The following is a 27,671-nucleotide window of genomic DNA, read 5'->3' as shown; positions in this document are numbered from 1 at the left end:
AACAGATTTGTGTCATCAGAAGTTTCTAAGTTTTGAGTTGATTAATTCCATGAAATCATAAATGAGTGCTGCTTTGCATTCAGGGAAAACTGGGGGAAAGAGCCCTTTTTAATAATTTATTTTTGTATAGGTGAGTAGTCTCGCCACACAGTGCATTCTATTCTACCTCCTTAAGTAAGAATTAAATTTTCTTTCCTCTAAAAGTATGTTGAAATTAATAATTCAGGGAAACTGGGACGTAACCTTCATTTTTACTACTGCATTGTAATATTAAACATGCAAAATGGAAAATATGAGACATAGAGCTTTTGGAAAATTGCAATGCAGACAAAAGATTGCAAAAGCTTCCATGCAATACAGTAATTTCAGGGTGGGTTTTCTGATGTTCTTTAAAACACATCTCAAATCTTTGTGAAGTGCTTTTAGGAAGTAATGAATTGTTTCTCTAGTATAATACGTTTCTTGATTGCAGTTACAACGTTTTGTCATTTTTCTTGTTAATCACAGTGACAATCTTTTGTCTTTAGGCCAAGGGCAAGAGTTCTCTGTTGATCTAGTCAGAAAGTACTCAAAGTTTGTAGTGGCATGGCATTAATATTTACGCTACACAGGTAATAGAGTAAATATTAGGGCTATGAATTATTGAAAATGAAAGAAAAGTGATGAAATACTATTTGTTAGTTTGGTTGTTATGTAGTTTTGCATGTTTTTGAAAACTGAGGACCTGTGAAAGAGAGCATCACTTTCAGGAGAGCTTATGACTTCTGCATTAATGGGAATTTTCTTTGTCAAATGATATGAATGTTTAAAAAGAATTCCAAATCCCATTCTTACGATGAGTTGTTGAACAAAAAAAAAATTACAATAATTCAATGCAGCTGCTGTTGAGAGTGGTGAAGGAGTGTCCTCTACAAATGGCTACCCTTGCAAGGAAGTGTGATTCTCAGAGTATTTATTCTCAGTCTCTACCATGATTTCCTGCATGACATAGTGCTTCAATTCTGCTTTTCCCTACTGATCATCCCCAGACTACTGTTTATGAATCTGGTCAGTGGACAAAAGTCTTTGGTAGGCTTTAGGTAAGTTTCCTGCTTAACTTTGGGGCAGGAGTGTAAGAAAATCATGTGCATACAAACTGAGGAGTAGTGCAAGTAGCTTTTTTGTCTGTTTGAGTGTAAAACAGGGAAATGAAGAAGGAGTTTCTTTTGTGTGTGTATGGGAAGAGTTCTACAGTTTGCAGCAGTTCACAGCTAGTGCCATATGTAGCAGAGCAAGCAAAGTCAGCAAGGTCAGCATGTAAGCAGAAAGTGAGTAAGACAAAAGCTTGCACCAGCTATTGGACTTCTTAGCTGTATATGCACCCACAAAATAACATTATTAACCAAGAGATGAAGGATTGCAGAGCAGGCTGGCCCTAATGCCAGAAAGTATCTTGTGGTCCTTGGTCACTCAAAGGCAGGCTAGTGGTACTGTAGTTTGAATTGGCCAGCAGTGATTTCTTGTTGATAAAATCCATTCTGTGCCCTGATTATTGTTTTTTTCCACAAATGGTTTCAGTTTCTTGGTTGTATGGTGTGCTGATCCTTCCCCAGAAGTGGGTATTCACCCCACATCTGGCCATTTTTTTAAAATTCTGCTCTGTCAGCTCCTTCTCCCCTTTAGCCTAGCAGCTCTGTGGGGCAGCAGTAGGGCTGAGGGCTGGTCACCATCCATTCCTCAGAGAGTTCTGGCGTGTTTGCAACAAGCCTGTGCCCCCCTGTTGCAGAGCCAGCTTGGAGGAGACCTGTGCCCCTGTGGGAGCAGTGGGGGTTTCTCACTTGACTGTACTAGCCTGCTGCTCTAGGCAGATTTCATGCTGGTGCTCTGTCTTGGTGTGCTGATTACTATTTTTCTCTCTCTACTAAGATCATATAGGACTTCATTATGAATACAGAGAGCTAGGTTAATGTAATCTACTTCAGTATCCACTGATACTATTGCAAGATCAGCCAGGGAAATTACTTAATGGTAAAACCAGGCACTTCTATAGTGATCAATGCGAAAAGTCACACAACTGTATCCAAAATTACTGCTAAAGCCATAGCACTTACCAACAGCTTGCAGGGTGTGGTACCAAGGTGATCTGAGCTGCTTTCTGTGTTATGCATATCTGTTTTTATCACTTCTGTGTTCACCTTCTGTGGTACTTATTATTTAAAAATGATCATGCATGACTCAGTCTCCAGAAGACTGAGTTTAATCAAGCTGACTTCTCTGCTTAAGCTGGCAAAGAGTAGAGATGCAAAGAGACCCCAACACACTGACAAGTGCTGTTGTACTGACTTCTAGTGAAGTTCAAAGAAATTCTGAGCTGAAGAACCTCACCCTGCACCACCTGGGTAAGATAGCTGTGCTACTGAGATAGATCAGGCTGATGATAGACTAAGAAATCAACTCTGGGGTCATGACTGAGGACCCATAGTAATTAAATAATGCGTCATTTCAAGGTTGAGGGATTAGTTTCAGTCTGAGATGCCAAAGACTCCAGGCAGCAAGGCAGTGGCTAGTGGGCAGAGCTGGATTGGGTCAAACAGGCCAGCCAGGGACAAGCTGTAGCACAGGGAAGACAGAGTAAAGAACCACAGCTCAGCAGGTGAGAAGCAAGATCAAGAACTAGAGCCAGGAATCAAGGTGTGAGGCATGATACTGTGGCAGGCTGTGAATTCCCACAAGGTGGCTTGTACAGACAGCTGTTTGATGTCTCCTGTCATTAAGAAGAGGCACTGAATATGTTCTTTGTTTTCTGTTACCTCTGTCACTATTGACCAATGACCAGAGATGCCTCACTCCAGCTGGGCAGTGACTTCGTTATAAGCTTTTATTTTTAACACTGGCTTTAGTGGCAGGATCTGTAGTGCCCCTTGTCCCAGCAGTTTTGTGCTTCCTACTGAGTTTGCAGGTCTTTATCAGACAGGCAGTGAAATTGTTTACCAGAGATTTACATTCTGACCAGCCAGGGTGCCTGGGCTGAGCAGAGCAAGGGCCACATTCCTCCTTGGCCCATTAGGCTGGTGTCTGTCTCACCTCTGCTCCTCTGCATCGAGTCTCTCTGATTGCTTGTGAATGGAGAGACTGGGACTTTGCTGACTGTGCTGCTTTGGCTCAGCTGTGAAGCAGTTGCTTATAATTGGTGCCAAGAAGTAGCAATCAACTGGGAAAAAAAAGGCTCTGGGAAAAGTTGATTTTTATTTTCCCCCCCCCCCTGCAAAATGTTTTTGTGAGCTGATGCTTGAAATGAAAATGTGGGTAGAAGGAAAGTAGACATTGAGGAGTTTGGTTTTCAGTGATATACAGCAAAAATCTGCTTCTGGATGGTGAAGGGGTAGAAATAATGATGATTAACCCATATGCTCTTTGGGCCTGGTTCTCAACATTGCTTTTTTAATGTCTTAGGGGGTATTTGGTAAACAAAGGAACAACACCCAGGTTCAAAAGGTGACCATAAGCAGTTGTTCATGTTAAAGGAAGACTTCATTTAGAAAAAAAGAAAAAAAAAAAAAGAAACACTGGCAATGACCAAAAATTAAGTTAGTTCAGTGTTTTTTATATCTGTGGGGAAAAAGTCACTTCCAAATGCTAACAAAAATGAGAATTTAATTACTCTCCATAATTATGTATTCCTCATTGGTGGATCTCAGGGTCATTTTCACAGTACAGTATGGTTGGGGTTTTTTTGATCACAAACTCTTTACTAGTACAGTTTTGTGCTTTTAAACAGATGCTGACTGTTCTACCCTTAAGATAAGCAAAGTAAATTCTGATGTCAGCTACTTACAAATATTCTGGAGGCAAGACAGAATGCTATGTATCTACTGTTAGGCTGTGATTGGTAAAGGTCATTATTTGTATTTGCCAACAAACTTCCTAAATTTTCTTTTAAGCAAGCCTTCCTCTGATACATGAATTTTAAAAGTACATCACACCACAGCTTTGCAGCACAGCATGCTTTTTTAACTTTACCAAGGGTCATCTGTTGGTTATGGTCATTTTTAATTACTATTTTCCATGCTTTTAGTTTAATAACATGTTATTATCCGATTTCACCTCTCTCTTGCTACTTGAGCTAAGGTCATCCAGTTTTTACTAAATTTTAATGTCTCTTTTTTTTCAGGTCTTACATATTTTTGCTCTGATTGCCCTCATCAAATTCAATGATATCTTATTTTTTAATCACTAAAATAAATTCTAGTATTTTCAAATCTTTGATCCTGTTTTGTTTAAAAGGCTTAATTATTATCAAAATTTTTACTTCAACATAAACAGAACAAGTCTTGCAATTTCAGCTGTGACAATTTAAATAAGAATTACAGTGTTGAGAATATGCCAAGCTCACCCCCTAACTTTCACACTCTATCTGGTCTGCTTACTGTTTCTGTGTAAATTCTTCTCTTCCTAAGGAGTAAATTCCACTTTCATTAATTTTTGTGTATAGAAGAAGTTGCTTCTGCTACTGCTGTTATTTTATACTTCTGGTCATGTAAGTGCTATAGAAACCAGATTTATATATATTAAAGACTGATGAAGCTCTAATTTCCCCCAAATACATTGTATATCGGGGTTTTTTTTTTTCCATTAGAATGTGTAGATCTGGAACTTGCATACCTGTAAATGTTTTTGGGTGTTAAGTTGCTCCTGCTGTATGTGTGATCAGGAGAGTCGAGAGTATAACATACACTTAAACATTATTAGCTAGAGCTATTAACGAAAGACTTAACAAACAAACCAGCATTTCCTAGCTCACTGCCATTGGATTTACTGTAGACTTCAGACATGAATGTGCCAGTGGCTGAGCCGTTTAAGGATTACTCTATGTTTCAAATTTGAATTTCTATTCTAGCAATTATTTTTTGTTTTAGGAAAGCCCAGATAAAGAGTTAACACTGCTTGACTTCCTTCTCCCTGGTTCCACAAATGGGCAGTGGAACTTTGAGTGGGAGCTAGCAGGGATTTGTGCCACCACAAGCTCTTTGCCAAGGGAGCGGAGCCGAGCGCGGTCCCTCGGAGGCGCCGGCCCAGCAGTGATGCGCTCGCTGAGAGCAGCGGCGCCGGCGCTTCTCTTTGGGCCAGTGCAGCAACAGGCAGCAACTCAACGTGCTGGTGTTTTAAAGAGTGCCTTTCCAGATTCCTACTTTTTGGAATTGGGAATTATGTAAGTCAGGTACAGAGAGGCTCTCTGCTTAGCAGTAGCAGGTTTCATGTTGGTCACATGGAGCCAATTAGCCTTCCAGAAGATTAACCGTGAAACTTATACCTGTGGCTTTGTGTAACACTCACAGCATTCACCCTGGAAGGGGGACAAGGGGAGGAAAGAGAAATAATTAGCTTCCAGAAATGTGTACAATTCCAGATAGTGACCAAAATTACATTTCTGATTTTAATGAAAGGTTTTCTGGCTCAATAAAATTTAGAGCAAAGCCCTGCTGGTTCAAATTATTAGTGCACTTCTTAGACCTGGTGAGTTTTATATAGTTTCATGTGGCTCTTTGTACATTTTGCACAGCTTTAGTTCAACTCTATTGCCCTCCTTGTAAGAACCCTTTTATAGACTTACATAGTGAAGAAATTACTCCTAAGGAACAGTATTAATGGAATGATATTACTCATAATCTTCTTGGAGACTGGGATGTTTTCCAAAACAGCAGTATGCTTTTGAGTGGAAGAAAAATTACAGATCTGAGATCATTCTGGCTGAATTTAGGAACAGTGATATTTTAATAAAATGAAACACTACCAGGTCAAGACTGTAGCTGTGCCTTGTCAGTTACAGTGAGTGCATTGAGGAAGGTAGTTCTGGCTGTCCAGGTGGCATTTGGCTTCCCCCCACTTACAGGGCTCTCTTTTTTGGAATTTTACTAAGTATTGCTCTTGTCTCAGTAATACTTTTTGTGATTCTGCAACCCTCTGTAATATCCTAAATACAGCTGCAGTAATCACATGGAGCAATTTGAGCTGGCAGGAGGGATGCAGGTGGCTTCTTCACTTCTAGGTCATGGGATCCAACAGGTGGGAGGAGGGAGCGTGGCAGAACTGCAGCTCATTTAACCATCTCATTTTAAAGCCTGTTCAGGACTGCTTTGATGACACATCAGAAGGGAGAGTTTCAAAGCAGTGCTGAAGTAGCTTGAGTTTATTTCATTTCTGTCATTAGAAAAGAAGATGGAAGACTTGTTATCTGCAAGGTTAATGGCAATAAATTTGGTAAGAACAAGATGAAGGAAAAAACTCTTCCTTCACTTCCATTAATAAAAAAAGTCAACATTTAGTTCTCTGCAGGCAACTATAAAGAACTGCATTGGGCACACACAATATTTTTTCCTGCAGGAAATCCGAACATTGATTTCAGGGGAAAATATATTTTTTGATACTTTCTAACTGTGAAATAAAGGAATTTTCACTATTCAGCTATCACTCCTCTGATAAGCAAAACACAAGGGATCTTCACCACTTGAAGCATTTTATAGGCAAAGTTCTTCTGTTGTACTAGTTCCATTAATTATTTCTAGAAAAAAATAGGTATTTTTTCATATTAATTTTGATGTGATTGTATGTTACAGAGTACATCCTGCAATTTACTCTGTGTAGTCTAGATGAGTAATGTGTGTGAAGGGGGAAGACGCTGGTCATCCTAGAGACCAGTCATGGGCTAATGCACTGTGGTCAAAGTCCTGGCCAGTTAGGAATGATGTAGAAATCTGGTCATGTAACAAAGAGTTTTCTATTGCCATCTCTAGAAATTCTGCTGTTTTCTGCCTACTGTTTACAGTGCCTAGGGGAACAAACCCTTGCAGAGGCACAGAGTGTGCAAAGGAAGTTTCAGAAAAGGCCAAGACCTCCACCAAAATAGTAATGACTCTCATCTTGAGCTAGTCATTGACCACTATTTCTATTGACTCCTGCATTTCATACAGTGTTTATAACCACTCATCTCTTGGTAGCAGTAACTTGCGAAATGCACATAGTGGATAAATGCATCAAGATGACAAGACTCATTTCACCCGGTACGTGGGAGTAGTTGATGTGATGTTTTCATCTTTTAGAGCTACCAGCTGTCTGGCCTTGAGCCACCAGAGTTTCTAGTGGCCATGGCAGGGACATCTCTGAGTGATTGCAGTTCCTGCAGTGTGTGTTCCTTGCACCGTGTCCTTTGCTTGAACTGTGACACATTGCTGATGGCTTGAAGAAACAGGGAAGCCCGTTTGAGTGGCCGGAACTGTTCTGTTCAGCTCTGACAAAATAGGGAAAAGTGGCAGGTGAAGTTAGATGTCACCTTCTGAAAATGACAAAAATATCCTTTTCTGCCTGATTTTCCACATACTGAACGTGTTAGTATTCTCTTAGTCATGAGTCTCTTCATTATATGCTGCTCAATAGAGTTAGTAAATATATTACAGAAGACAAAAGGAAAATTTATATTTCAAGTTGTTTTCTTGTATGGATGTTACACTTAACTGCTGGCTGACAGTAGTTCTAAAACCTTCTGAAATACACAATCACTTCTATGTCCATCTGACTGATGGCACTGTTCAAATTATAAGCTTGTGCTGACTGAGAAATGTGACTTCTGGAAAGTTATTCTTTTTTTTTGTCTCTGGTTGTCAGGGTGCTCTGTGTAAGGATGGCATTTCAAAAAAGAAACATATCTAACAATAATTCTGGAGATATTTCATTATTGCAGCAAAGGTGGATAAGGAACAAAAAATAATTTCCTATCTAGAGGTGGACAGAGACTGTTATTTTCAAAGTAAATGAGATATTGATGAAAATGTAATACCAATTATATTACTGTGAAACTGAAGGAGGGTGACAGGACTAAATTGAATATAGTCAGCACATAGCTGTAGTAATGAAAAAAACTGCCATTATATGTATACATATCTTGTGAAAGATGTTTGATTTGCTTTTATATGTATGTCTTTTTTCTGTTTGAAACAAAGACCTGCTATTTCAATATAGAAAGTTTAGCTTGAAGTTCCAAATAGTAGAACCAATGAGTAGATAAATGTGAGATGATTAGTGAAATTATTCCTGTTGCTGGCATTATTCTGCCAATGTCCTGTATTTAATTCTTGTTATCACACTTACCCATCTTGAAATGTGTCATCAGTGAGTGTCATTACTACTTTTTGTTCCTTGAAAGTGAGGAGACAGAGAAAAAAGATAGAAGTGTGTTTCTAAATGAGATGTGGGAGTTCAAAATTTTTTTCTGTATTTGGGTCATTAGATTAAAATCAGCATACTTGAGTGTATCTTAATTGTAAAACTGTTCTTGTCCTTTTAACCTGTTTGCCTACTATAGACCTTTGGTCTCTAAATCTTGGAGGGCTCAAAAGGTGAATGTTTTATTTATTTTCAAATCAAGATGGTTTGGGAGGTGAACTTGCCTTGTCAAGTTCTTGGAGAGCAAAGGGATGACAATTCAGCATGAGACATGGCAGGTGTTTAACAGTGTACTACTGGGTTTAGATATTATTTTCTTTTTAAGGATTTTTCTGCATGCTTTTGGTTTTTAATGAATAGGAAGTGCTGCCTCTTATATGTGCAAAGAACCATCCAGGTGCTTCTTTAAGAGGTGCAGTATCACTCAGGTGCCTCCCTTATTGGTCAGTCAGATGCAATGCAGTTGGCTGGATAAATGCAGATTAGCATGACCTTTGGGTTACCAGTCTGTGCTGAAAAACAGCAGGTGTACAAGGAAATAGAGGCAACAGCAAAATTTGGAGGAGAGAGGTTAGCAGCAGGCATAGTGTCCTCAGCCCCGGTGCTTCACTGTGAAGAAATTACATCAAAAGGTTGTCTTCTTAAAAACAGTTATGTCAGCAATTTTGTAGAAATGAGGTGGTTTGAGTGTTGCTTGAAATTTCTAAGGGAGCTTCAGGAATCTATAAAATGACATACAAGACTCCTGTCTCATTACAGTTAACTTCAGGAAACAAATATTTTTTAATGTGTGTGTATTAGAAACATCCAAATAAATTCTACATGTGTGCTCATATCTCAGTTTCTGGTTCCAGGAAAGAGTTAAATAATTAGAATGCAATTTGTTTACCTGAAGAGAACATGTACCCATGGGGCTCTTCAGTTTAGAAATTTACTCAGGTTCAGGTGATTTCAACATTCACGTTTGTCCTTGCCTGAGCTGGACTTTTTTTTTTCCTTTTTCTCTTCTTATCCAGAGTCTGCATCATTCCTACGGATTCCTGTTCCCTGTGCTCTTGGCTGCCCCATATCTGCAGAGAGCTACTTCTCTGCCCTCTGCAGTCCAATAGCAGCTCCCTTGTTCCTTTGGATATCATATGGTGGCAATCAGCAATTCTTTTTTTCACTTAAAGATATAATCATCCTGTCACTTGTACCATCCACGTGTTCTAGTTTGGTTCAGACTCTCTAAAAGATTGAAAGGTAATGAGGTGGAAGCATTTCCTATTTCGTATTGAGCTTCTTCATCTGTTTTAATTTGCTTAAGGCAAAATATTTTTACAGCATGACTTGGAAGTGGAATCTAATAATTGTCAAATTCTCGTTGCAGTCATTCACAGGGTCCAGGGGTATAGCTGGCAACTGGCACCTATACGTGAGCCCACATATATGAGCATGCACACAGACACACACACATTGATGCATTCTAACACCCCCAGCCTTGCAATCTGCTGCAATGCACACCCATCATGCACACACAGCCTGTGCTGCTGCAGAGTAGAGGAGGCAATGTGCTAACGTGTCAATAGAGAAGCTGATGAGAAATCAGGCTTTGGCTTCACAAAACATCCTGGAGAAATTTTACAGCAGGGGAAAGAACAGGTACTTTGACAGAAAGATAAGGAGGAGAGAAGAGGTAAATTCCTAAACGTGTCATGCTGAATTCAAGTAATAGAGATGACAATTAGGAAAAAAAGCAGAGTGGAAATAAGATGGGAGAAGAGAGGGGGAAGGAGAGCCTTAAGTATCATGAAACAGATTGAAAGAAAGATCTGGTAGGAGAAACTGAGAGCATAAGCAAATTAAAAGCAAGAAAGTGTTAGGGTGGGGAGGGGCTTGCAGTGGTGTGTCGAAGCAGAAAATGATGATAGAGTGAAGAGCATGAATACAAAATAAAAGGGTATAACCAAGGAGGAAAAGAAATCATACACATCCTAGTAATACTTAAGCAGCTTTGCTTTGTTGTATAATGTGTGTATATATGTATTTCATAGTATAAAACAAGAACGTGGTAACAGTAAGAGTAATAAATTAAAATTAATAAAAAATTGGAAAATTAAATAAGAGAAGTTTGGGACTAGCTGAAATCTGGGGACCATTGGCTCAGTCTTCACAACAAAAATGATTAAATGTGGCAAACCCTAAAGGTTGCATCAGTGTCTCTGATAATGAACAGTGCTCTGCCTCTTTTAAAATAAAAAGGAATAAATAAAAATTTGTCTTTTGATTCACATATCTTGTGAAATGTCTTTGTCCATTTAATGTTTGTTTGTAAAATTTCACTATATAATTTTAAATAATAAAACAATCCTACTTATTTTCATAAGCGTCTGTGCTAATAACATATTTAGTTAGTAAAATGAATTAAACATGACCTAAATAATAGCTAAATATTTGTCATGGTAATGGTTTTTGTGAGAGATAAATTATTCTAAAGCACTCAAATCTTCCAAAATAAATTTCAGATTGTGTTATTAGAAGGTAAAATGAAAGAAATTATAAACTGTTATTTTTATGCAGAGGCACCATAAGTAAAGTAGAATGTTTCCCATCCTAATAGTATTGTAGTCTTTTCTCAAAATACTCATACATAATTGTGTGAACAAGAAAGCTGGTGCAATGTAGGAGGCTGACAGTTTCTGAACAGACCATGACATTCAGGAGTGAAAACTGTCAGCCAGGTGATAGACTTTGGCTTTTCTTGTGTGCTGGAGTTTGTGTTTAGTTCCATTACTAACTGTGCATAGATTTTGAAAACTAGGTCATCAGTGGTACAGCATCTTTTTATTGTGATTTATACTCTGCATGTTTGAGCAACCAAAATAATTTTCATGTGTACCATGAATCATAGCCTTATTTTGTCCTTAGTTTTCACTTTTTTCCTTATATAAGCAAACTTCTATTGATTTTGAGCAGATTTTCCTTGAATGAGAGCTGAGGAGGGACTGTGGTATTTGGCCTGAAGGATTGTACAAGCTAGTATGAATCATAAGAATTTGGAGACAATATATTTTAAAATTATTTCCTCTCAAGTACATTACTGCCTCTTGCATGTTACTAGGAGCTCTCTGAATGTTGTTACCATATGGATAAATAAACTCTCCCATTCCCTGTTCACTCATTTTTCAGAGCCTTCCTAGTTTTCTTGGCAGGTTGTGTTGCAGAAATACTATTGATGGGGCTCCTCAGCCCATGCACCCTGATTCTAAAGTTCTGTCTGAAGAGCCTGTTATTTGGCTTTTATTTATCCTTCTTTTGAAGACAGCCCCCCTTGGTATAAATCTTGACAGCCCACATCAAGGTCTCAATCTTCTTTCTCCTTGTGATGGAGTTTGTGATCAACAGTAAGAAATCAGCTCTCTCTCCCTTATGTCTCTGGAGCTTTTAGAGCTCTGAAAATACCAAGAGCATGACCCTCAGTTATATATATGAAAATAATATTTTTCCCCAGAAAAAGAACAAACAGGGACTTGTCAGTCTTTTTGAAAGCAAATTCTGTCAGGAAAACTAGAGTCTGCATCTGTCATTTGGCTAAGGGTATAACTGTGGCCCAAATGTGAGGCACAGTGTAAAGCAGTGCTAAAATTAATGAAAGAAATTGGTCAAAAAGTTTCTGCCCTTGTGCAGTGACTCTTGTGAGTCAGGACATGAGCTTACTGTCAGTTATGGTGTGCTGCTCACAAGCCTTTCCACCAGAGACTGCACACCTTGGGAGTTTTGGTTACTCCTGCTAGCATGGTGTATGTGGGAAAAATAGGTATTTTTGCTAGAGAACTGGAGCCCAACGTGTCTGAGCAGTTTTACACTGGTGTGGGACTCAGATTCAGTCAAAGGAAGAAACTGAGAGTTTCTAGCCAGGCAGAGGCCTGGGAAGGTGATGGGAAAGAATGTAAATAATTCTTTATCTCTCTTGTTTTTCACATTGTTTATAGTTAAGTTCTATCACTGTGCATCAAGCACTCTGCACCAATGGTGGTGGGTTGTTTTCACTTCAGAACCAATGGAGTTGGTCCATGCGGAGCTCTGTGTAAAAGAGCAGTGTATTTTGAATAAATAGGAGTTTACTCTCAACAGCCTTCTGAATCAGAGTCCTCTTCATTCCTGTCCTGCCTCGACAACGACACACTGGTTTGGAGAAAGCCAAAGAAGAGAACAATTTTAATTTTAAATTGTCAGAACGGTGTTTCTGATACATATATATCCACCTTTTTTCAGACAGATTAAACTAATTAGTCAGATTGGCTCAAAAATTCCTGAGTGCTTCCTGTGGATTTTTTTTGGTGGGATTTTTGAACCCATTTATATTGTAGATATAAAACTGTGGGTCCAAATGAATTCTTTTAAATTTCAATAGAATGCATAATTAGAAATATGTGCGATCAGTTATATAAGAATAGATTGAGAAGCAAACTAAACAAAACTTTTTAGCCTTATGACTTGAAGGTCAACATTACAGTACAGTGAATAATTGTAAATAGAAAACACAAGAGAAGAATAGAATGTTACTATGAGAAAATTATGTGTTTTTGAAAAAAGGAATTACCACTCAAGAATTGAGAAGGGAATTTTGTGTACTGGTTGCTAATCAAGTATTGTGTATTTGTACACCAGTCAAATTACTTTCTTTAATGGCTGCACAAAACACAGCTTCTCAGATGTTATCTAATATGCAAAACAATGTATTTAAAAAAAAACCTTGAACTTTTTGCATAATATTTTCTGATAGCAGATGTATATCTGCAGCAGCAAAAATTAGAGCATTGTTCCAGAAAGCTGCTGCATTTAAAGCTATGTCAGTCATAGGCTGCTTGGCTCCTGGTGTCTCTTTGGGCAGGGTTATTTCCAGTGATATATTCTTTTTTGATATGGCTAAATAGTTTTCCAAGTACTTGTTTTTTAGCTATAATTAATCATTTGAACATCTATAGCTGTTCCATTAAGTTTCTCATAACTAATTAAGTATATCTGACAAAATCCCGTTGGAGAGGCATTTAATTTATTGGCTTTAAAATTCTAATGGAAGTAGTTATGGATGTCCAAAGGATTAAGGATTACTTAACTAGGAGGTCAGTCAGCATTGCATCTATTTTAGAGATAAATAAATGGAGGTGGTGGGAGATAAATGATAAATGAAAAGAAAAGTATGTTAGAAAGACAGGAATGGAAGCCAAAGGTTTAGTTAATGCAGTTGCACTCTATGGAGAAACCTCTGGATTTTCACTGTTTCTTGAAGGAGTCACAATGTGTAGTTCATTGCTTTTCATTTTAATTGCAAGAATGCCATCACTTTGAAAAGCATAGAAATTGCATCTGAATTGTCCTAAGTTTGTTTCCTTCTCCTGCCTCATCCCCATATTGTGTGGCATTTTGGAGCAGATGTGTTTTCCTTCCTTTCAAAAACTGACAGTATTAATTCAATCTGTAACTTCAGAGATGGAAAAGAGTTAATAGAAACATTAATAAGTACAACCTCAATAGGATTTGAACTCACCACCTTTGAAATATGAATTAGGAATTTATCTGGTAGTCTACACAGTCTTTCATTAGCAGCTGTGGGAATTTACAGGTGTTAAATTAGTTAGAGAAATGCTGCACTATTCCATGAATGCAATAAAACATAATGAGAACTACAAGGAAATAAATTAATTCTAAAAAAGGAATCTAATATAAGGGCAGCAAAGTTCAAATAAAGCCTGCTCTCTAGTTTTTAACGAGATTTCTGAGATGTCACCGATATTAGACATAATATCGCATTGTTATGCTTCACTTGTTGAAATATTTTCATTAAATGCAAACTTTAGTGATATTTTTTGCCCTCTTTCTTTAAAATTCCTTCATTTTAAATATTTCTGTGTAATAGTTTGCCTGTTGAAATGATATTGCAGTGTGATAGATTAGAATTAGAAGCTGCTGGTCTGAAGCCTCAGTCAGAAGGATGCTGGCTGCTCTCTGGTGTTGATGAGAGGGGGAGCAGAGAGCTGCTGGGGGCACAGCACTGAGCACTGCCCCTCCAGCTGGTGGGGAGGAAGGGAAAATGGATTGACCAAGGCTGTCAGATGTGTCAGATATGTGACAGCTTTAATCATTTTGAGTGAAAAATATGTTTAAATTTCAAGGGCATTAAAATACTGTCATCCCAGTTGGATAATGCAGGAATTAAAAAAACATGACCAAATGTACAAAAAGTTTGACTTCATGATACGAATGAAGTCCCATTATGTGTTATGGGACTCAGGTTAATTAATGCAATTTTAGGTCTTGCATTGCTTTTCCTCCTTCTTGTTTTAGAAAAGCAAAAGCTCAGGTGTAAAGTGTTTTCAGTCAACAAATGCAGGAATTAGTTGTACCTCACTGAAGGGAGAATGAAGAAACTTGTTACAGGGGCTTATAGATGATAGCTCAGAGCCCAGCTCTGTGGGCTCAGCAAATCTGTGTTATCCACATCCATGTGTGACATTTTGCTGCATTACTCCCTGCAGTGTCTTCAGCAGCATGTTACTGCTGGGGTACATTGCTGCAGCAGTTGCAATGAAGGAAAGAAATCACTCTTGCTGGGTGGGGAGAGTAGTTCATTGGCACACAGGGCTGTGGTGTAATCACTACTGAGAGGTCAGCACAGATACCCCAAATCTGATCAATATAGATGTGCTAGCAATCACTCTGGGCTCTCTGTGTCTTTTGATACAAAGCAAAGGCTGAGCAGTCAGGTGGGATGTAGTCAAAAGCCCAGCCATACCTGAAGGGAAAGTATGAAAAAAGTTACTCATTGATGGATCTTATATTAAATATTTATTAGAGCTGCTTGTGTCAAGCTCTGGGTGTTTACAATTTGTAGAAACAGACATACCCATTTTGTCAAGTAATTCGAATCGTAAACTTCAATGTGATCTATGTTCCTGAGTTGCACCCAACCTGCCTGAATCTTAAATTTCTAGACATCTTTAAAAAATCTGCAAGTCATTCAACATAGCCTAGCATGAACAGAGGGAGACAATGTCAAATTACTGAATGTCTTCTGACTTTCAATTTTTCTTAAATAAGGGAGGTGGAAAACACTCCTGGATTATGGTAACCTCTTTATTCCCCTCTTTTTCCCCCTGTTGCTCTGAATTTCTTTCAAAGCCTTTCTGATCATTAGGGAGTAGATAATAATTTCAGTTTTTGCCTTTGAATATTCTTTTGGAATATTTAATCAAGTAGATAAGAATAGGATACATTCAGCTTCTTCAAGTTTATACCCACGAGTCTCCTCTCTCCCAGAATTTGTGATCATCATTCACAGCAAGTGGATTAAGCTGAATAAAGATCTCCAACCCTTGAAAGACTGTGGTGAGAAATGCCCAGCTATGTTAGAGATTTGTTTTGTTTGTTGTTTTTTCCAATGAGGAAAAAGAGCCTCTTCTACCTGGAAGCCCTGGTTGTGAGGAAGCAACCTATATTGGTGATGGTAGTGTCCTCTTCTCCAAGCTTTTTCTTGAATCAGTGAATCCTGATGGATTAGTTATGGGACAGATATATTGCAGGCATGTGGACTGATTGTCAAGTTAATGTCTGTTGTTGTCTGTGAGTTTTCCCATTTTGTGTTAGCTGTCTTGTTTTCTGGCTTTTTCTATTTGTTAACATCTATTTTATATTGTGATGTATCTTCAGTGTGGCATCCTGTAGTAAATACAGGAAAACTAGGGCTTGTTGGCAGCAAACATGATTTAGGATAAAATTGCTGTTAACCTTGAATTCAGTTACGTTGTATGACTTAAATGGATTAGGAGTCTGTTCTGGTCTTTTAGAATTGCATTATTCATATATGAGTATATTGTTTTCATATAGTTAAATATGTATTACTTACATTGAACATATGTAGTATATTGAATTTAATATGTTTTGAGAAAATACTTGGGGTTTAATGACACTTCATGACTTCTCAATATTAAGGTTGAAAAATGCATCACAAAAATGTTTCCTACATAACTTAAGAAAATATAACTTTTTCATTTGTTGTATTGATGATATAGTTGCATTCAAATAATTCCCAATTTGTAGTCTTTGAATATAGAGAATTCTTACTTTACAGATTTAAGACCATATTGTTTCATTAATTTAAAGTGGAGCTAGAGACACACACATATCATTATATAGAGTTTGTGAAATGAGAGGAATGTCTTAATATTTTAGTTATTAGAAAAAATAAATTACCATTACAATATACACAGTCATCTGAGCAATCCTAGAAGTCCTGTTTGATCACATGTTCCTTAAGATTATTTTCTTTAAAATGCTTGCTATTTACTTGAAACCTTTAGGATTGCTCACATTTGTAGGATTAAAAGAAGTAGCTTGAGAAGTCAACTGAAAGAAGAATTTGATGTCAAACACTTCAGATCTCTCTGGAATGCATGTTGTACTTCAAACTTTTAGTTAGTTTGTATTACCCCGCTTCCCTTCAGTTCATCTTTTGGAAGTATTTCTTTATGTCCTTTAACAGGATTTTTTAGTTTCTTGTGAATTTGTGTTGCTGGATATCACTGTTAGGTGAGTGAGGGGATTTGGTTTGGTTTTTTGTGAGGGAGGTGATGTAGGACTTTTGAAGAGGATGCAGGTGGCTCAAGGGTTTGCAGTACCTCCAGGAAGTGGGTTAATTTTCCCTCCTCAGCACTGTCAGACAGAAGGCTGCTGACTTTGTCTCTAAAGAGTATTTCAACTTTGCAACTTTTACTGGGTCCAGATGGATGTGAGTTCTCGATGTTCCTATATATTCTTTGTTCCTGCATGTCTCATTTCTGACTGGAGACCTGAGGACAGTGCCCTGACTTCTCAGGGTAAAGCATGACCCCAACACATCCTTTTGCTGTAATAAATACTAGTGGGGTTTTTTTCCTCAGGCTTGTACCAAATGATACCAACAGTTTCAAGTGACCTTGTGTTTGCTGTCCAGTCATTCCTTTAAAAAATAGTTTCACTTTAGTGTTTTGAATGGCATTGAGTTTCTAAATATTCCACTAAAGAGTCTGTAACATTTAAGAATTTAATTGTGAATTATCCCCTTCATTACAGGAGTGCAGACTCAATGACTCCTGTTCTTTTCTGTGGTTAACTGAGGGGACAATCAGTTATTACCGCACTTTTTTTTTTACCAACTGATCATATTTAATTGTGCTGGGCCCCTTCCCACATGCTCTTTTATGCAGGTATGGTAATTCATATAAAATGAGCTTTTCCCTCCCTCTGTCTTCAAGATGAGCTCAGCTCTGGCATCTGGACTCAAATCTTTATTCAGTCTTTCTTGTACCTGAAGATTTCTAGAGATTCCTGGATTTCTATCTCATGCATTTATTTTACTATTCTATTTCTTGATTTTTTTAAAGCAGTTTGACACAGCTGATTGACTCTTTAGATCACAATCTATTGTAGGAAGTATGTAGAAAGTACTAGGAATACTCTCCAAAATTTCTGAGGTACTGTCAGAGGTGAGCTAAGCATTTCTGAAAGCAAGTATGATTGTCATCCAAAATCTTCTTGGTAAAGAAGATTGCTTTGTGTGTGCCTTATATCTCCCACTCATATTCAGGGGGAAACTGTTTTGGAGACCCTTCCTGTTTGAATAAATGCAGGCATGTCCATTATTCACAGCAGTAGTAAGCAACCAGAATCTTGTTCCCAGGAAAAATAAAGAACATCTGGGTTTTAGCATACATGTTCTCTCTCTTTTGAAAGAGCATGAGAGTTCTAGAAGGGGTCATTAAGCAGGATAGCTTTATATGTTTGGTAATATTCTTGCAAGGATCAAACGAGCCCCCCAAAACACAAGTTCTTTAGGCAGAACATGTGCAGCAGCGCTGACACTATTACTGGAGTGAGAACACAGATTTTGATGCATGGTTGGATGAATTTATCCTATATCCTAAAAAGTACTTTTAGCCTGCAATTTAGCAGGATCTGACATTGCTCTGTAAGTGTTGTAAAGTGTTATTGTACTGATTTGGACTGAAGAGTGTGGGTAAAATTAAAGCACTTCTGTGTTTGCTTTCTGCAGTGTTCAAAGTCTGGAGTAACTTACACATGTAAATGAAAAAAATATTAGATTGATTAGTAGATAAGTAATACATTGTACAATAAATATAGCCATGTGTAGGTAATGGGAAATTCTCTATGGGTTTTGGTCTGGAATTTGTATGCATTGATAACAACCTTCAGTAACTATCTGGAAATCTCAGCTTTCAGATAGTTGTCTGTCCTGCTGTTCAGTTGCTTTCAGAATAACAACTGAGGATTCCAGTGGCTTGATGGCACATCATATCTTGGGCTTGGGGTAAGGATCTCATTTAAATAAATAAATAAAGCAGTACTTTCCATACAAAAAAATAGTTAATATTTTAGTGTGACATGGAAAACTGATGAATGACATTCTGTAAGGCCAATACATTTTTTTCAGCCTGTGGCAAATATACCACTCCTTGTGTAAAGACCAAGAAATTAATGAATGATTTTATTCTTCCCCTTTGCAGCCTGCACAGGGTAATTATGTATTATTAATAATGCAGCAGTACAAATGATATTAAATGAACTACATTTGTTAATGTAGATCTTATCCAACTGCTTTTTCCATTGGTGGACTGTTTCTCATCAGGGGGTACTAATTAGCTCTAATATGTGGAACGATGGGACAGAAATCCAATCAGATAAATAGGATAGGTCTGGAAAAATCCAGGAAGAAAGATTACAATTTAAGATTCTGAGTGTATTATTAAGAGGAGAGATGAAAATTTATTCTACTTTGCTTTTACATATATTTCATGGTCATTTGAAAATACTATCAGCTCTTGTTCTACCAAGTCCATAAAGACTCACAGAATAAACCATTTGTCAAAGCTGTAATGTTAGTTTCCTTTTGCAGTAATAGAGGCACATGTAAAAGCTTTCGGAATCTCTGCTGTGTTTGCTCTGGTATTTATTCAAGCTTCTGTGTTGATGAAAATTAGTGATTGTCTATTGCTGTTAGATTTTTTTGTTTTTAATCCCTAACCTGCTGATAACATTCTTTCTCTTGCTCTGTCTGTTTGAATAAAAATCTGTTAATTTTTACCTCTATGTTGTCATACCTTTAAGTGTGGTCATGCAATAACTACACATGCATAATTCATAAATGTAAAGGATTCATCTGACTGCCTAGAAATCAATGAAAAGATTATTGTAGACTTCAGAGGGTGTAGTATGAGACCAAATAATTATTCTTATAGTTAATTTACTGTTGAGACCCACTTCATATCAAAACGAAACCAACATAATTTCATTTGAATGCAGGGGTTACATCTGTGTTTACAGGACAGAAATTAAATTAATCTCATACATTATTAACTCTACTTCACATTTGCATTGTGTTTCTTGTTAGTAGAGTCCAGTGGTTCTTGTGTGCTGTGGGATGGACCATTATCATCCAACTACACAGTTTTCATTTCCTGTCCATCTACAGCACCCTGACACTGGAAAGTTGTTTGAAGACCTGTGGTAGCAAACTTGGCAATCTGTCATGTAAAGGTTTGTAAACCATCACGGCAGGCAGTGTTTAAAATCCTTTATCAAGCTGGATTGCCTCATACATTTTTAAAGATAATCAATTATATTACTTTCTATTCCCTCTGCAGTGGTGGGATTTGTTCCTATTCCGTAGTGACTCCACCCTTCCCCACCCACCCATCAGTCACACCATGATGACACTGGCACATCCCCGTGCCACCAGCTGGTTCTGAGTGAGGGGTGCTGGCTCGGGGTGAGGGGTGCAGGCAGCCCTGGGGTGCACCCCCAGAGCCCTGCGGGGTGGGAGATCGCTGGGCATGTGCTGTTACAGACAGCAGAGCGCTGCTCTTCAAACTCTGCACAGCAATATACAGATTCAAACTATTTACATTTTAATACAACTATTTCATGTCATTAAAGTAAACAGATAAACAGATCAATATGTTGAAACAGATGTATAAATATATAGATAGACATATTGCACAGAAATCTTAATAATTCATCCAAATGAAATACTCTCTTCCAAATATGCCATGCAGGAGTTTTGCTCAAGGCTATGCTTAGGTATAGTCAAAATTCCCGATAGCTAGTCATGAGGGAAAATATGTTCTCTTACAGATAATTGCTACTGGCAGCTAGAGACCTAGAGAATTTGATGTGCAATAATGTGACCTGACTATGTATTAAACTTTTTTGAAGGACATGTGTAGAAAAATTTTATTTGCTTCTCACATGCTATAATTTTTTTTTTTTTTTTTTGGATTTCACTTGTGTTAGCACATTTTTAACAACTTTCCTATGTTTAATATCTGTTACATTTATCCTAATAGTTCTCAGCCATAAAAGTTCTTAATATTATACTTTGTTTTTGGGGTTTTTTTTTGTTTTGTTTTGTTTTGTTTTTTTCCTCCGAACAAATGAGCTCAAAAAAGCTTAGGGTGAAGCAGGGATGGGAAGGAGAATAAAGCCCAGGTCACTTGTAAGGAATATGTAAACAAAGCAGAGTTGCATTATTGATGATAGAAGTGGAGAGAATACCCAGTAAATATCTTTTCTTTAAAAATACGTGAGGTTAACCATTCAACAGCTGCTTGTTTTCCCTGCTTCAGTTTGAATATTATGTTGTAAGCATCCTGTTTGTAGCTATGCACTTGCTTTTTACCACTCTGTTGTCTCTTAGAAAAGCTTAAAAGGTAATTGCTTTTTTTATACTAGAAAGGTTATATGTTGTATATTGCCTTTAATCCTATTAGAAAGAACATAGCATTTATACAAAAATAAGTCAGAATTGCTTGCTATTAGACTTGTCTTTTCCTTTAGTGCTGGTTTGTATTATTTGTTTCCCAGTATTTGGGGTTATTACTAACCAGTGGTGTAAAATTTGAATTTTTATAAAATGCCAGGAACTGAAAATGAGCTTCCAAAAGATACAAAATGACACAACTTCAATAAATATCTTTATATACTTTAGAAAAATTCTTGATATAATCTTGTTTTGTTGTTGGCAGATGTTAATAGGTAATAAATATATATATTGTTCGGTGGCCAAAGTTAAAACACTAGAGTAACTGTTTCCCTACATGATAAAGTCCTTTTCTTCCTTTTATTTATTTAAACCCCATCATGGATTCCAAATTTAGATCTATAATTGATACGAATCACAGAAACTCTTATCTTTATAATTTCCATTTTTTTTTCACATTATATATGAATATAGACAACAATACAGTGTTTCCATGTAAGCTGAGATATTTTATTTTAACATAGACATCTGAATAAAACATAATTTAACATTATTAATACAAAAGAATTCTGACTTCTTATTAAAAAACGTCATGGCCTTTCAGTAATTTATAGTATGTGGTATTTGTGGAAAATAGTAGAATGTAGACTGTAGGAATTAAATAGAAAATGAATTGCATAACTACCCCTTCAAACTCCTTGGGCTGGCCAATTTAACAGGGCTGCAATCTTTCTTTGGTGATCCCGGTTTTGTAGAGACGAGGTTTGCTGGGATTCAGCAAGTCTTTAGTTTTGATCCCACCTTCTTCTGGAGTTCCTTCTTTGCATTGCTGCTATGCAATAAGTACATTTGATAAACTAGATTCTAATGGGAAATTATGAAACTGTCACACAGTTTTGTCTGGAAGGAAATCCTATGGCTTTTTTGTCCCTGGGGTGTATCTAACTCAGCTGAATGAGTCCTAATATATTGGAAACCTGATCTCTCTATCTTTCCAGAGATATTAGAATTAAACAAAGTTCCATTTGAGCTTTGATATAAGCATTTTTATGCTCCTTCAATTCCACAAGAAAGAACTGGTGGAGTTATAAACACACCAGGGGGACACATATTTCCACTTTTCTGGGGAGGCATTTTGGTCCCAGTTGCTGTATGAGGTGGCGTAGACAGGTGGCATCAGGCAGTTATCAAATAAAAAATGAAGGCGGCAGCAGCAGCAGCAGGTTACAGCCCTGGGCTCAGCAAATATTTGACTCATGTGCAGCAGGTTCAGGCCTGAGGTGGGACAGCAGAGCTGACTCCTGCAGAAACAGAGTCAGACCTGTCACCACTGCAGTTCACCCACGACCGTGTGCGACAGGGATGCTGCACAGATTGGTGGAGCCGTGCAGTTACAGGTCAGCCAGGCAATTTGCACCATCTGGCTTGCTCCTTTAACCCAGAATTCCCCCACAAATGGGAATTGGGTAATACCTGGTGAATAATCCTGTTCATTGAAGGGTGCATTACTTAGAAGAATTTGAAAGTTATTTTTATGATATGTGTAAAGAAAGACAGGTGTAAGCAAAGAAACGATAAACAGACATAAAGGATGTCCCAGCCTTGGCTACTGACAGCTGCTGAAAGGCCCTTGGGTCAATGTAGAATCCTGAGGATCCTGGGAGATGAGAACACAGGATCAGCAGAATTCATGGCCCAGGAAGGAAAGCATGAAAGAGACATTCCTTTGCATACGTTTGTAAGGAAATCTGAATTCAAGCAAGTCTATATGCATTTCTTGTATGTATTTGCTCCAATTAAATATTTTTAGCCCCAGACCTCTCTGTTTCTCCAGTACTGGTCTAATTTTCTTTCTTTTCATAACCTGTAGTTCTCTTGGATCCTTAAGACCAAAGCTGAATATAGTAACTTTCCTACTGTACTTTGAGCAGCAAAAAAGTTAAAAATCGTCCCTTCTTTAAAAAAAAAAAAAAAAAAGTAGATAAGTGGAGCTTTCCATTTTCTAAAATTCAAAGCATAGTATATATATTCTAACAAATAAAAAAAATTCTAGGCCTATTTTTATCTTTAAACTTTAATCACTTGAGAGTGGGGAAAGAGTGACTGTTTCACTGTACAGTGAAACATTTGGACTTGTTATTTCTAGCACTCAGAGCTCAAAGTCAATGGGAAACTCTCCATAAATATGAAGCAAGAGATCAATTCTGAGAGCACAAGTTTTACTAATTGAAAGGCTAGACCTCAATAAAGTGAAATATAATTCATAGAAATCAATTGATGCACTGATCCTCAAACACCCATGTGAAAAAACCCAAACAAAACCAAAACTGCTATGGTTTTAACTGTATCCTGTTACAAAGCAGATGAAGAAACAGGAAAGAAAGATGAAGAAAAGGTCTGTCTGTCCAGAACATTGTGTCTTCTTTACACATGAAGCTTTTCTAAAGTCAGTGACAGTACAGACTGGGAAACTGCTAAATTGAGAACTACAGCCAGAGAAACATGTGGGCAATGTATCAAGAATTTTTCTTTCTTGCCAAGCATAGTTGCATTTGTTTGAAATGGAAAAAAAAATTGATTAACTGAGAACAAGATTTTTCATTTCAAAGAAAAAAGAAATGAGAAATTTCCTGGTCTCATCAATGACTTCAAAACACTTGGGCAAAGAAAATTGATAAACTTACTGTGCAATTCTGTAATGATTTAGATCAGTGACAGACAGCTTGTCTGTGAATTCATCCATGGCTATGCTTTACTGGGATTTCTAAAGCAAATGCTGAGGTCTAATTTAGGGGGCTATTATGAAATGGTAAAACAATCCACAGGGGATAAAATTCTTTGCTAATAAACACCAGTTAAAAATGACATAATTACTGAATAAGCACTTTTTAAAGTGAAAAGTATCTTTAAATTTTTAAATAATGCACATTTAACATAGAGTGGTATCTCTGAAGCAGATGTCTCCTTGACATGTGCATTCAAGCTGTTGGTGGTGACCTTGTAGGGCAAAGCAGTTTTGAAAATTAGTTTTTGCTTCCCAATCTGTGAAAATAGTGCTGTAGTGAAGATTTAATGTAAGTCATAGGTTCTCATATAAGCTTATTTCAGCAAAGTAAACAATTAAAATAACAAATGTCAGCTATTTCTCAGCTTGACAGTTAACACAACACAGCTTTTGCTTAGCATGATGTACAGAATATATGGGAGGTATACCTATAATTCATTTTATCTATGTATGGTTCACCTATTATGTTTTAATACAGTGATGAATTAACAAACAATGCAGCAGTTTTCATAGTGGTGTGAAAGCTCGGGGAAAACCCATCTGGCATGCAGAAAGTGTATGGCTAAAATAGAGGAGAAAAATGAAATTAGGGAACTTCTGAAGGATTTTAAATGTTGCAAAGCAAAGGAAAAAAATTCTAACCCTTTCTCTTGACTATGAAGTTCTGTTGCCTACTGGAGTGGAGATAGAGGAATAAGGTTTGCATTTTTATTGCAACATGGTTTTTGCCTAAAATGAAGAAAAGTGTGAGGGCAGAATTATGGATTTGAGTTACATGCCCGTATGAAGTTAAATGTCACTCAGGAACTGAGTCAGGAGGAAGCTGCCATCACATACTCTAAAAAACTTTATTCTGACAAAAGGGTGTGCTGGATCTTAGCACAAGCCAAAGCAGCTCTGGGGGTTTTTGCCCACTCTTACCACCTCTTCTGCCGTGTGGAATCACCAAAACGAAGCAGCCCAACCTTGTGTCTCACATGGCAATACTGAAATAGATTCTTTGTGAGTTTTACATTCTGCTGTGGGCATTGCTGTGGATGCTTTCTCCGTTGTTGGCCTGATAGTTTGGTACACAAAAATGAACATCTGAGATTCAGGTTTCCATTCTTGACCTGCACCTGAGCAACGTTGTTAAGTCTGTGAGAGAAAGTAAACTGTATAGTGTTTATAGCCTTTCATTTTGCAGTTCTGTTTTTGTGAACCCAACTTGAAGTGACAGAGAACTTTTAATTTCAGCTACACACTTCACTCATTTGAGTGGAAATAAGTGTTTGCTCTCTTCTCTTGGAATCCCAGAAGGAGGAGAGCATGCTTTAAGAAATTTGTCCTTAACCTCTGGCACAGGTTTCTTAAAGGTATATAAAATTATTTTTTTCCTGAATAGATTGTGAAATTTAGATAACTCCCATTTGCTTTTCTTGTAGAGGTAAGTTCCCCTTACAGCAGAGAAAGCAAATTGTGGAGACAGGTGAAAAGCCAATGGCCAATGTAAATAAGGTGATAGATTCAGAAAAATCTAAGCACAGGTCCAAAAGCAGTCAACAAGGTTATGAGCCCTCACCTCAGAAGTCAGCATTTAAAAAATTTGATGGCCATTGACTAAGAAGCTTAAAAGTCAAAAACAATGTACTTGATATGTTCCTGCAGGAGCAAACGGAATTTTTTCCTAGAGAAGTTTAATATAATCTGTATTTGTTTGGGGTTCTGCTTTCTTGCCTGGATACAGTTAAGAAAATCTCTTTGAAAGAAATAGTGAAACAAATGAGTGGGTTCTGCTCCCTCTGATTTTTATTTTTTTTTTCAGATCCTGTACTCTGTGGCACAATGCTTGTCATATTCAAGAAGAGGGACAATGTGTGAGAACACTGTCAGAATAGTGATAGTGCAGATCTAAATTTCTCCATGATTATCTGAGAATGTACCAGCCATAAAAGGAAAAACCTCACCCTGTTCCAACTGTTTCTATTTCGTTTTCATCCTGAATGATTGGAGCACTCAAAACTGACTGTGTAAAATGTAAATATTTTAAAAGTGGTTAAAAACATTTCATTCATTCCTTTTCTAAGTCAATGAATCAGGGAGAACACAAATCAGTTTCTAGATGTTAATTATAGGGCTGCCCATAGAAAAAACCTTCATCCAGCCTCCAAGAACACACTGACTGAATTGCAGCTTCTATGTTACAGTTTTATTCACATAGATGTGCTCTTGCTATATAGCCTTTAAGTTTTGGCAGGCTTTGGCCTTGATGCTATGCTGTACATTGCATTAAATTGAGGCACTAGAAAAGAGAGGTGCTACAGCCACTTCCACATCAGCTACAGCCAATTCCACATCACTCTTCTCCTTGAGCTTGACATCTTGTGTGAAGTGCTAGTTATTTGGCATTTATAGAAATAGTGCCAGGAGTAAAAACAGATTTTTTTCTTAGTCTTTAGAGATTGCTTTTATTGCTCTAAAATCTTGCTGATTAAAAAGGTTGAGTAAAGATACGAATATTTTCATCATTGCAATCAATGTAACTGTAACCTACATACTTTTTATGGCAGCATTGATCCCATGAAGCAATGGGAAGGAATCATTCTGTTGGCTTGAAGACTGTCTGCAGAGCAATTTAGCAAGAGGAAGCCAGGAGTTGTGTGTAGTAGATGAGAGACTGGTTTGGCAAGAGTTATTGAAGTTTTCACGGGCAATTTTTGCCTTGTGAGTCTGCAGTCTGTCAGTCTCTAGGAAAGGAATACTCAAGGTACTGAAAATAAATGCAGGCGTTAAAGGCCAACTTGTGAACTCATTACCACGGGATGTGTCTGCTGAGACAACTGAATCCTGATACTTGTATTTCTGTGGGTAGAAATGATGGTTATTTCAGCTCTGTTCCTGTAGAAAAGCCTTAATTAGGTGTGTGTTTGGTCTTCCACCACAGACGTTTTGGATTTGCGAGGGAAGCATTTCTTGAAAGCTGAACAGCCTGTGGAACTTGCACTTAGAAAGTGATTAATTGTCTAACAAAGACAATTTATTTAAAATTAAATCATGGAGTAATATTTACCAAAGTAGAGATCTGATAATGTTTGGCAAACAAGTGCACCCATAGAGAAAATTTATAGTGTGTGACTAAACCCAAGATACCTCACCTCCACAAATTGTTATATGCCAACTAAGCAGCAGGTGCTATGTGTGCTCTCCTAACAACTGCAAGGTAAAACATGTTGGACTGCAGTATGCTCATTTTCTTTGAGAAGCTATCTGGAAAATAGTATAAGACACTGCATGTTATTTCATATTTTCCAAGTGCAGATGGTGAGTTACCAGGGCTCAGCTGTATGTTCACAGCAGGACACTGCAAACTGAATGTGTGTGGGTCCCCCATGTAATGAATAATATTAAAATCATACTGTTAGGCAAATCAGCCATGCCTAAAGCATTTTCAAGAAGATATAACACATTTGTGAGTGTACAATGTCTTAAACATTTTAACTCAGTTAATGAGAGCATAGAAATTATTTGCTGTAGCTGTTGAATTACAAAACACCTAATATCAGTAATGCTAAGAAGATGGCATATGGAGCACTGAACAAACTTTTGGCTGTAGTTTTCAATCAGATACACCTTAGTTATTACCAGGACAATGTCAGTCCAAATATCGAAGAACTTTGGCTTATAAGGTGATTCTCTTCCTACAGTGAATGTAAACAAAAATCAGTGTCTGTAGAAAGACTGAGGCAGAGATGCTGCTGGGGGCAGAAGGAGGGTCTGTGCTAACTCTTACAGGCCTGTGTTCCATGACAGATGTGAGCCAAGACTGGACTCTTGCATTGCTGAGAGCCAAACCAGCTATCAGACTTCAGTGCTGCATGCTCCACTGCATGTTTGTAAAGGCCACCACAGCACCACTGG

At 37.5% G+C, this 27,671-nt stretch overlaps 1 long non-coding RNA gene across 1 annotated transcript in view; it reads left to right on the top strand.

The window, feature by feature from the left end:
* LOC144246740 (uncharacterized) overlaps positions 1–27,671 on the top strand; it is a 157,968-nt gene that overhangs the window by 24,101 nt on the left and 106,196 nt on the right. The window lies entirely within an intron of this gene.

The sequence above is a fragment of the Lonchura striata genome, chromosome 9 (genome assembly GCF_046129695.1).
Source record: "Lonchura striata isolate bLonStr1 chromosome 9, bLonStr1.mat, whole genome shotgun sequence".
NCBI lineage: Eukaryota > Metazoa > Chordata > Aves > Passeriformes > Estrildidae > Lonchura > Lonchura striata.
Note: the sequence above shows the minus strand (reverse complement) of the source record. Positions and strands in the feature narration are given on the sequence as shown.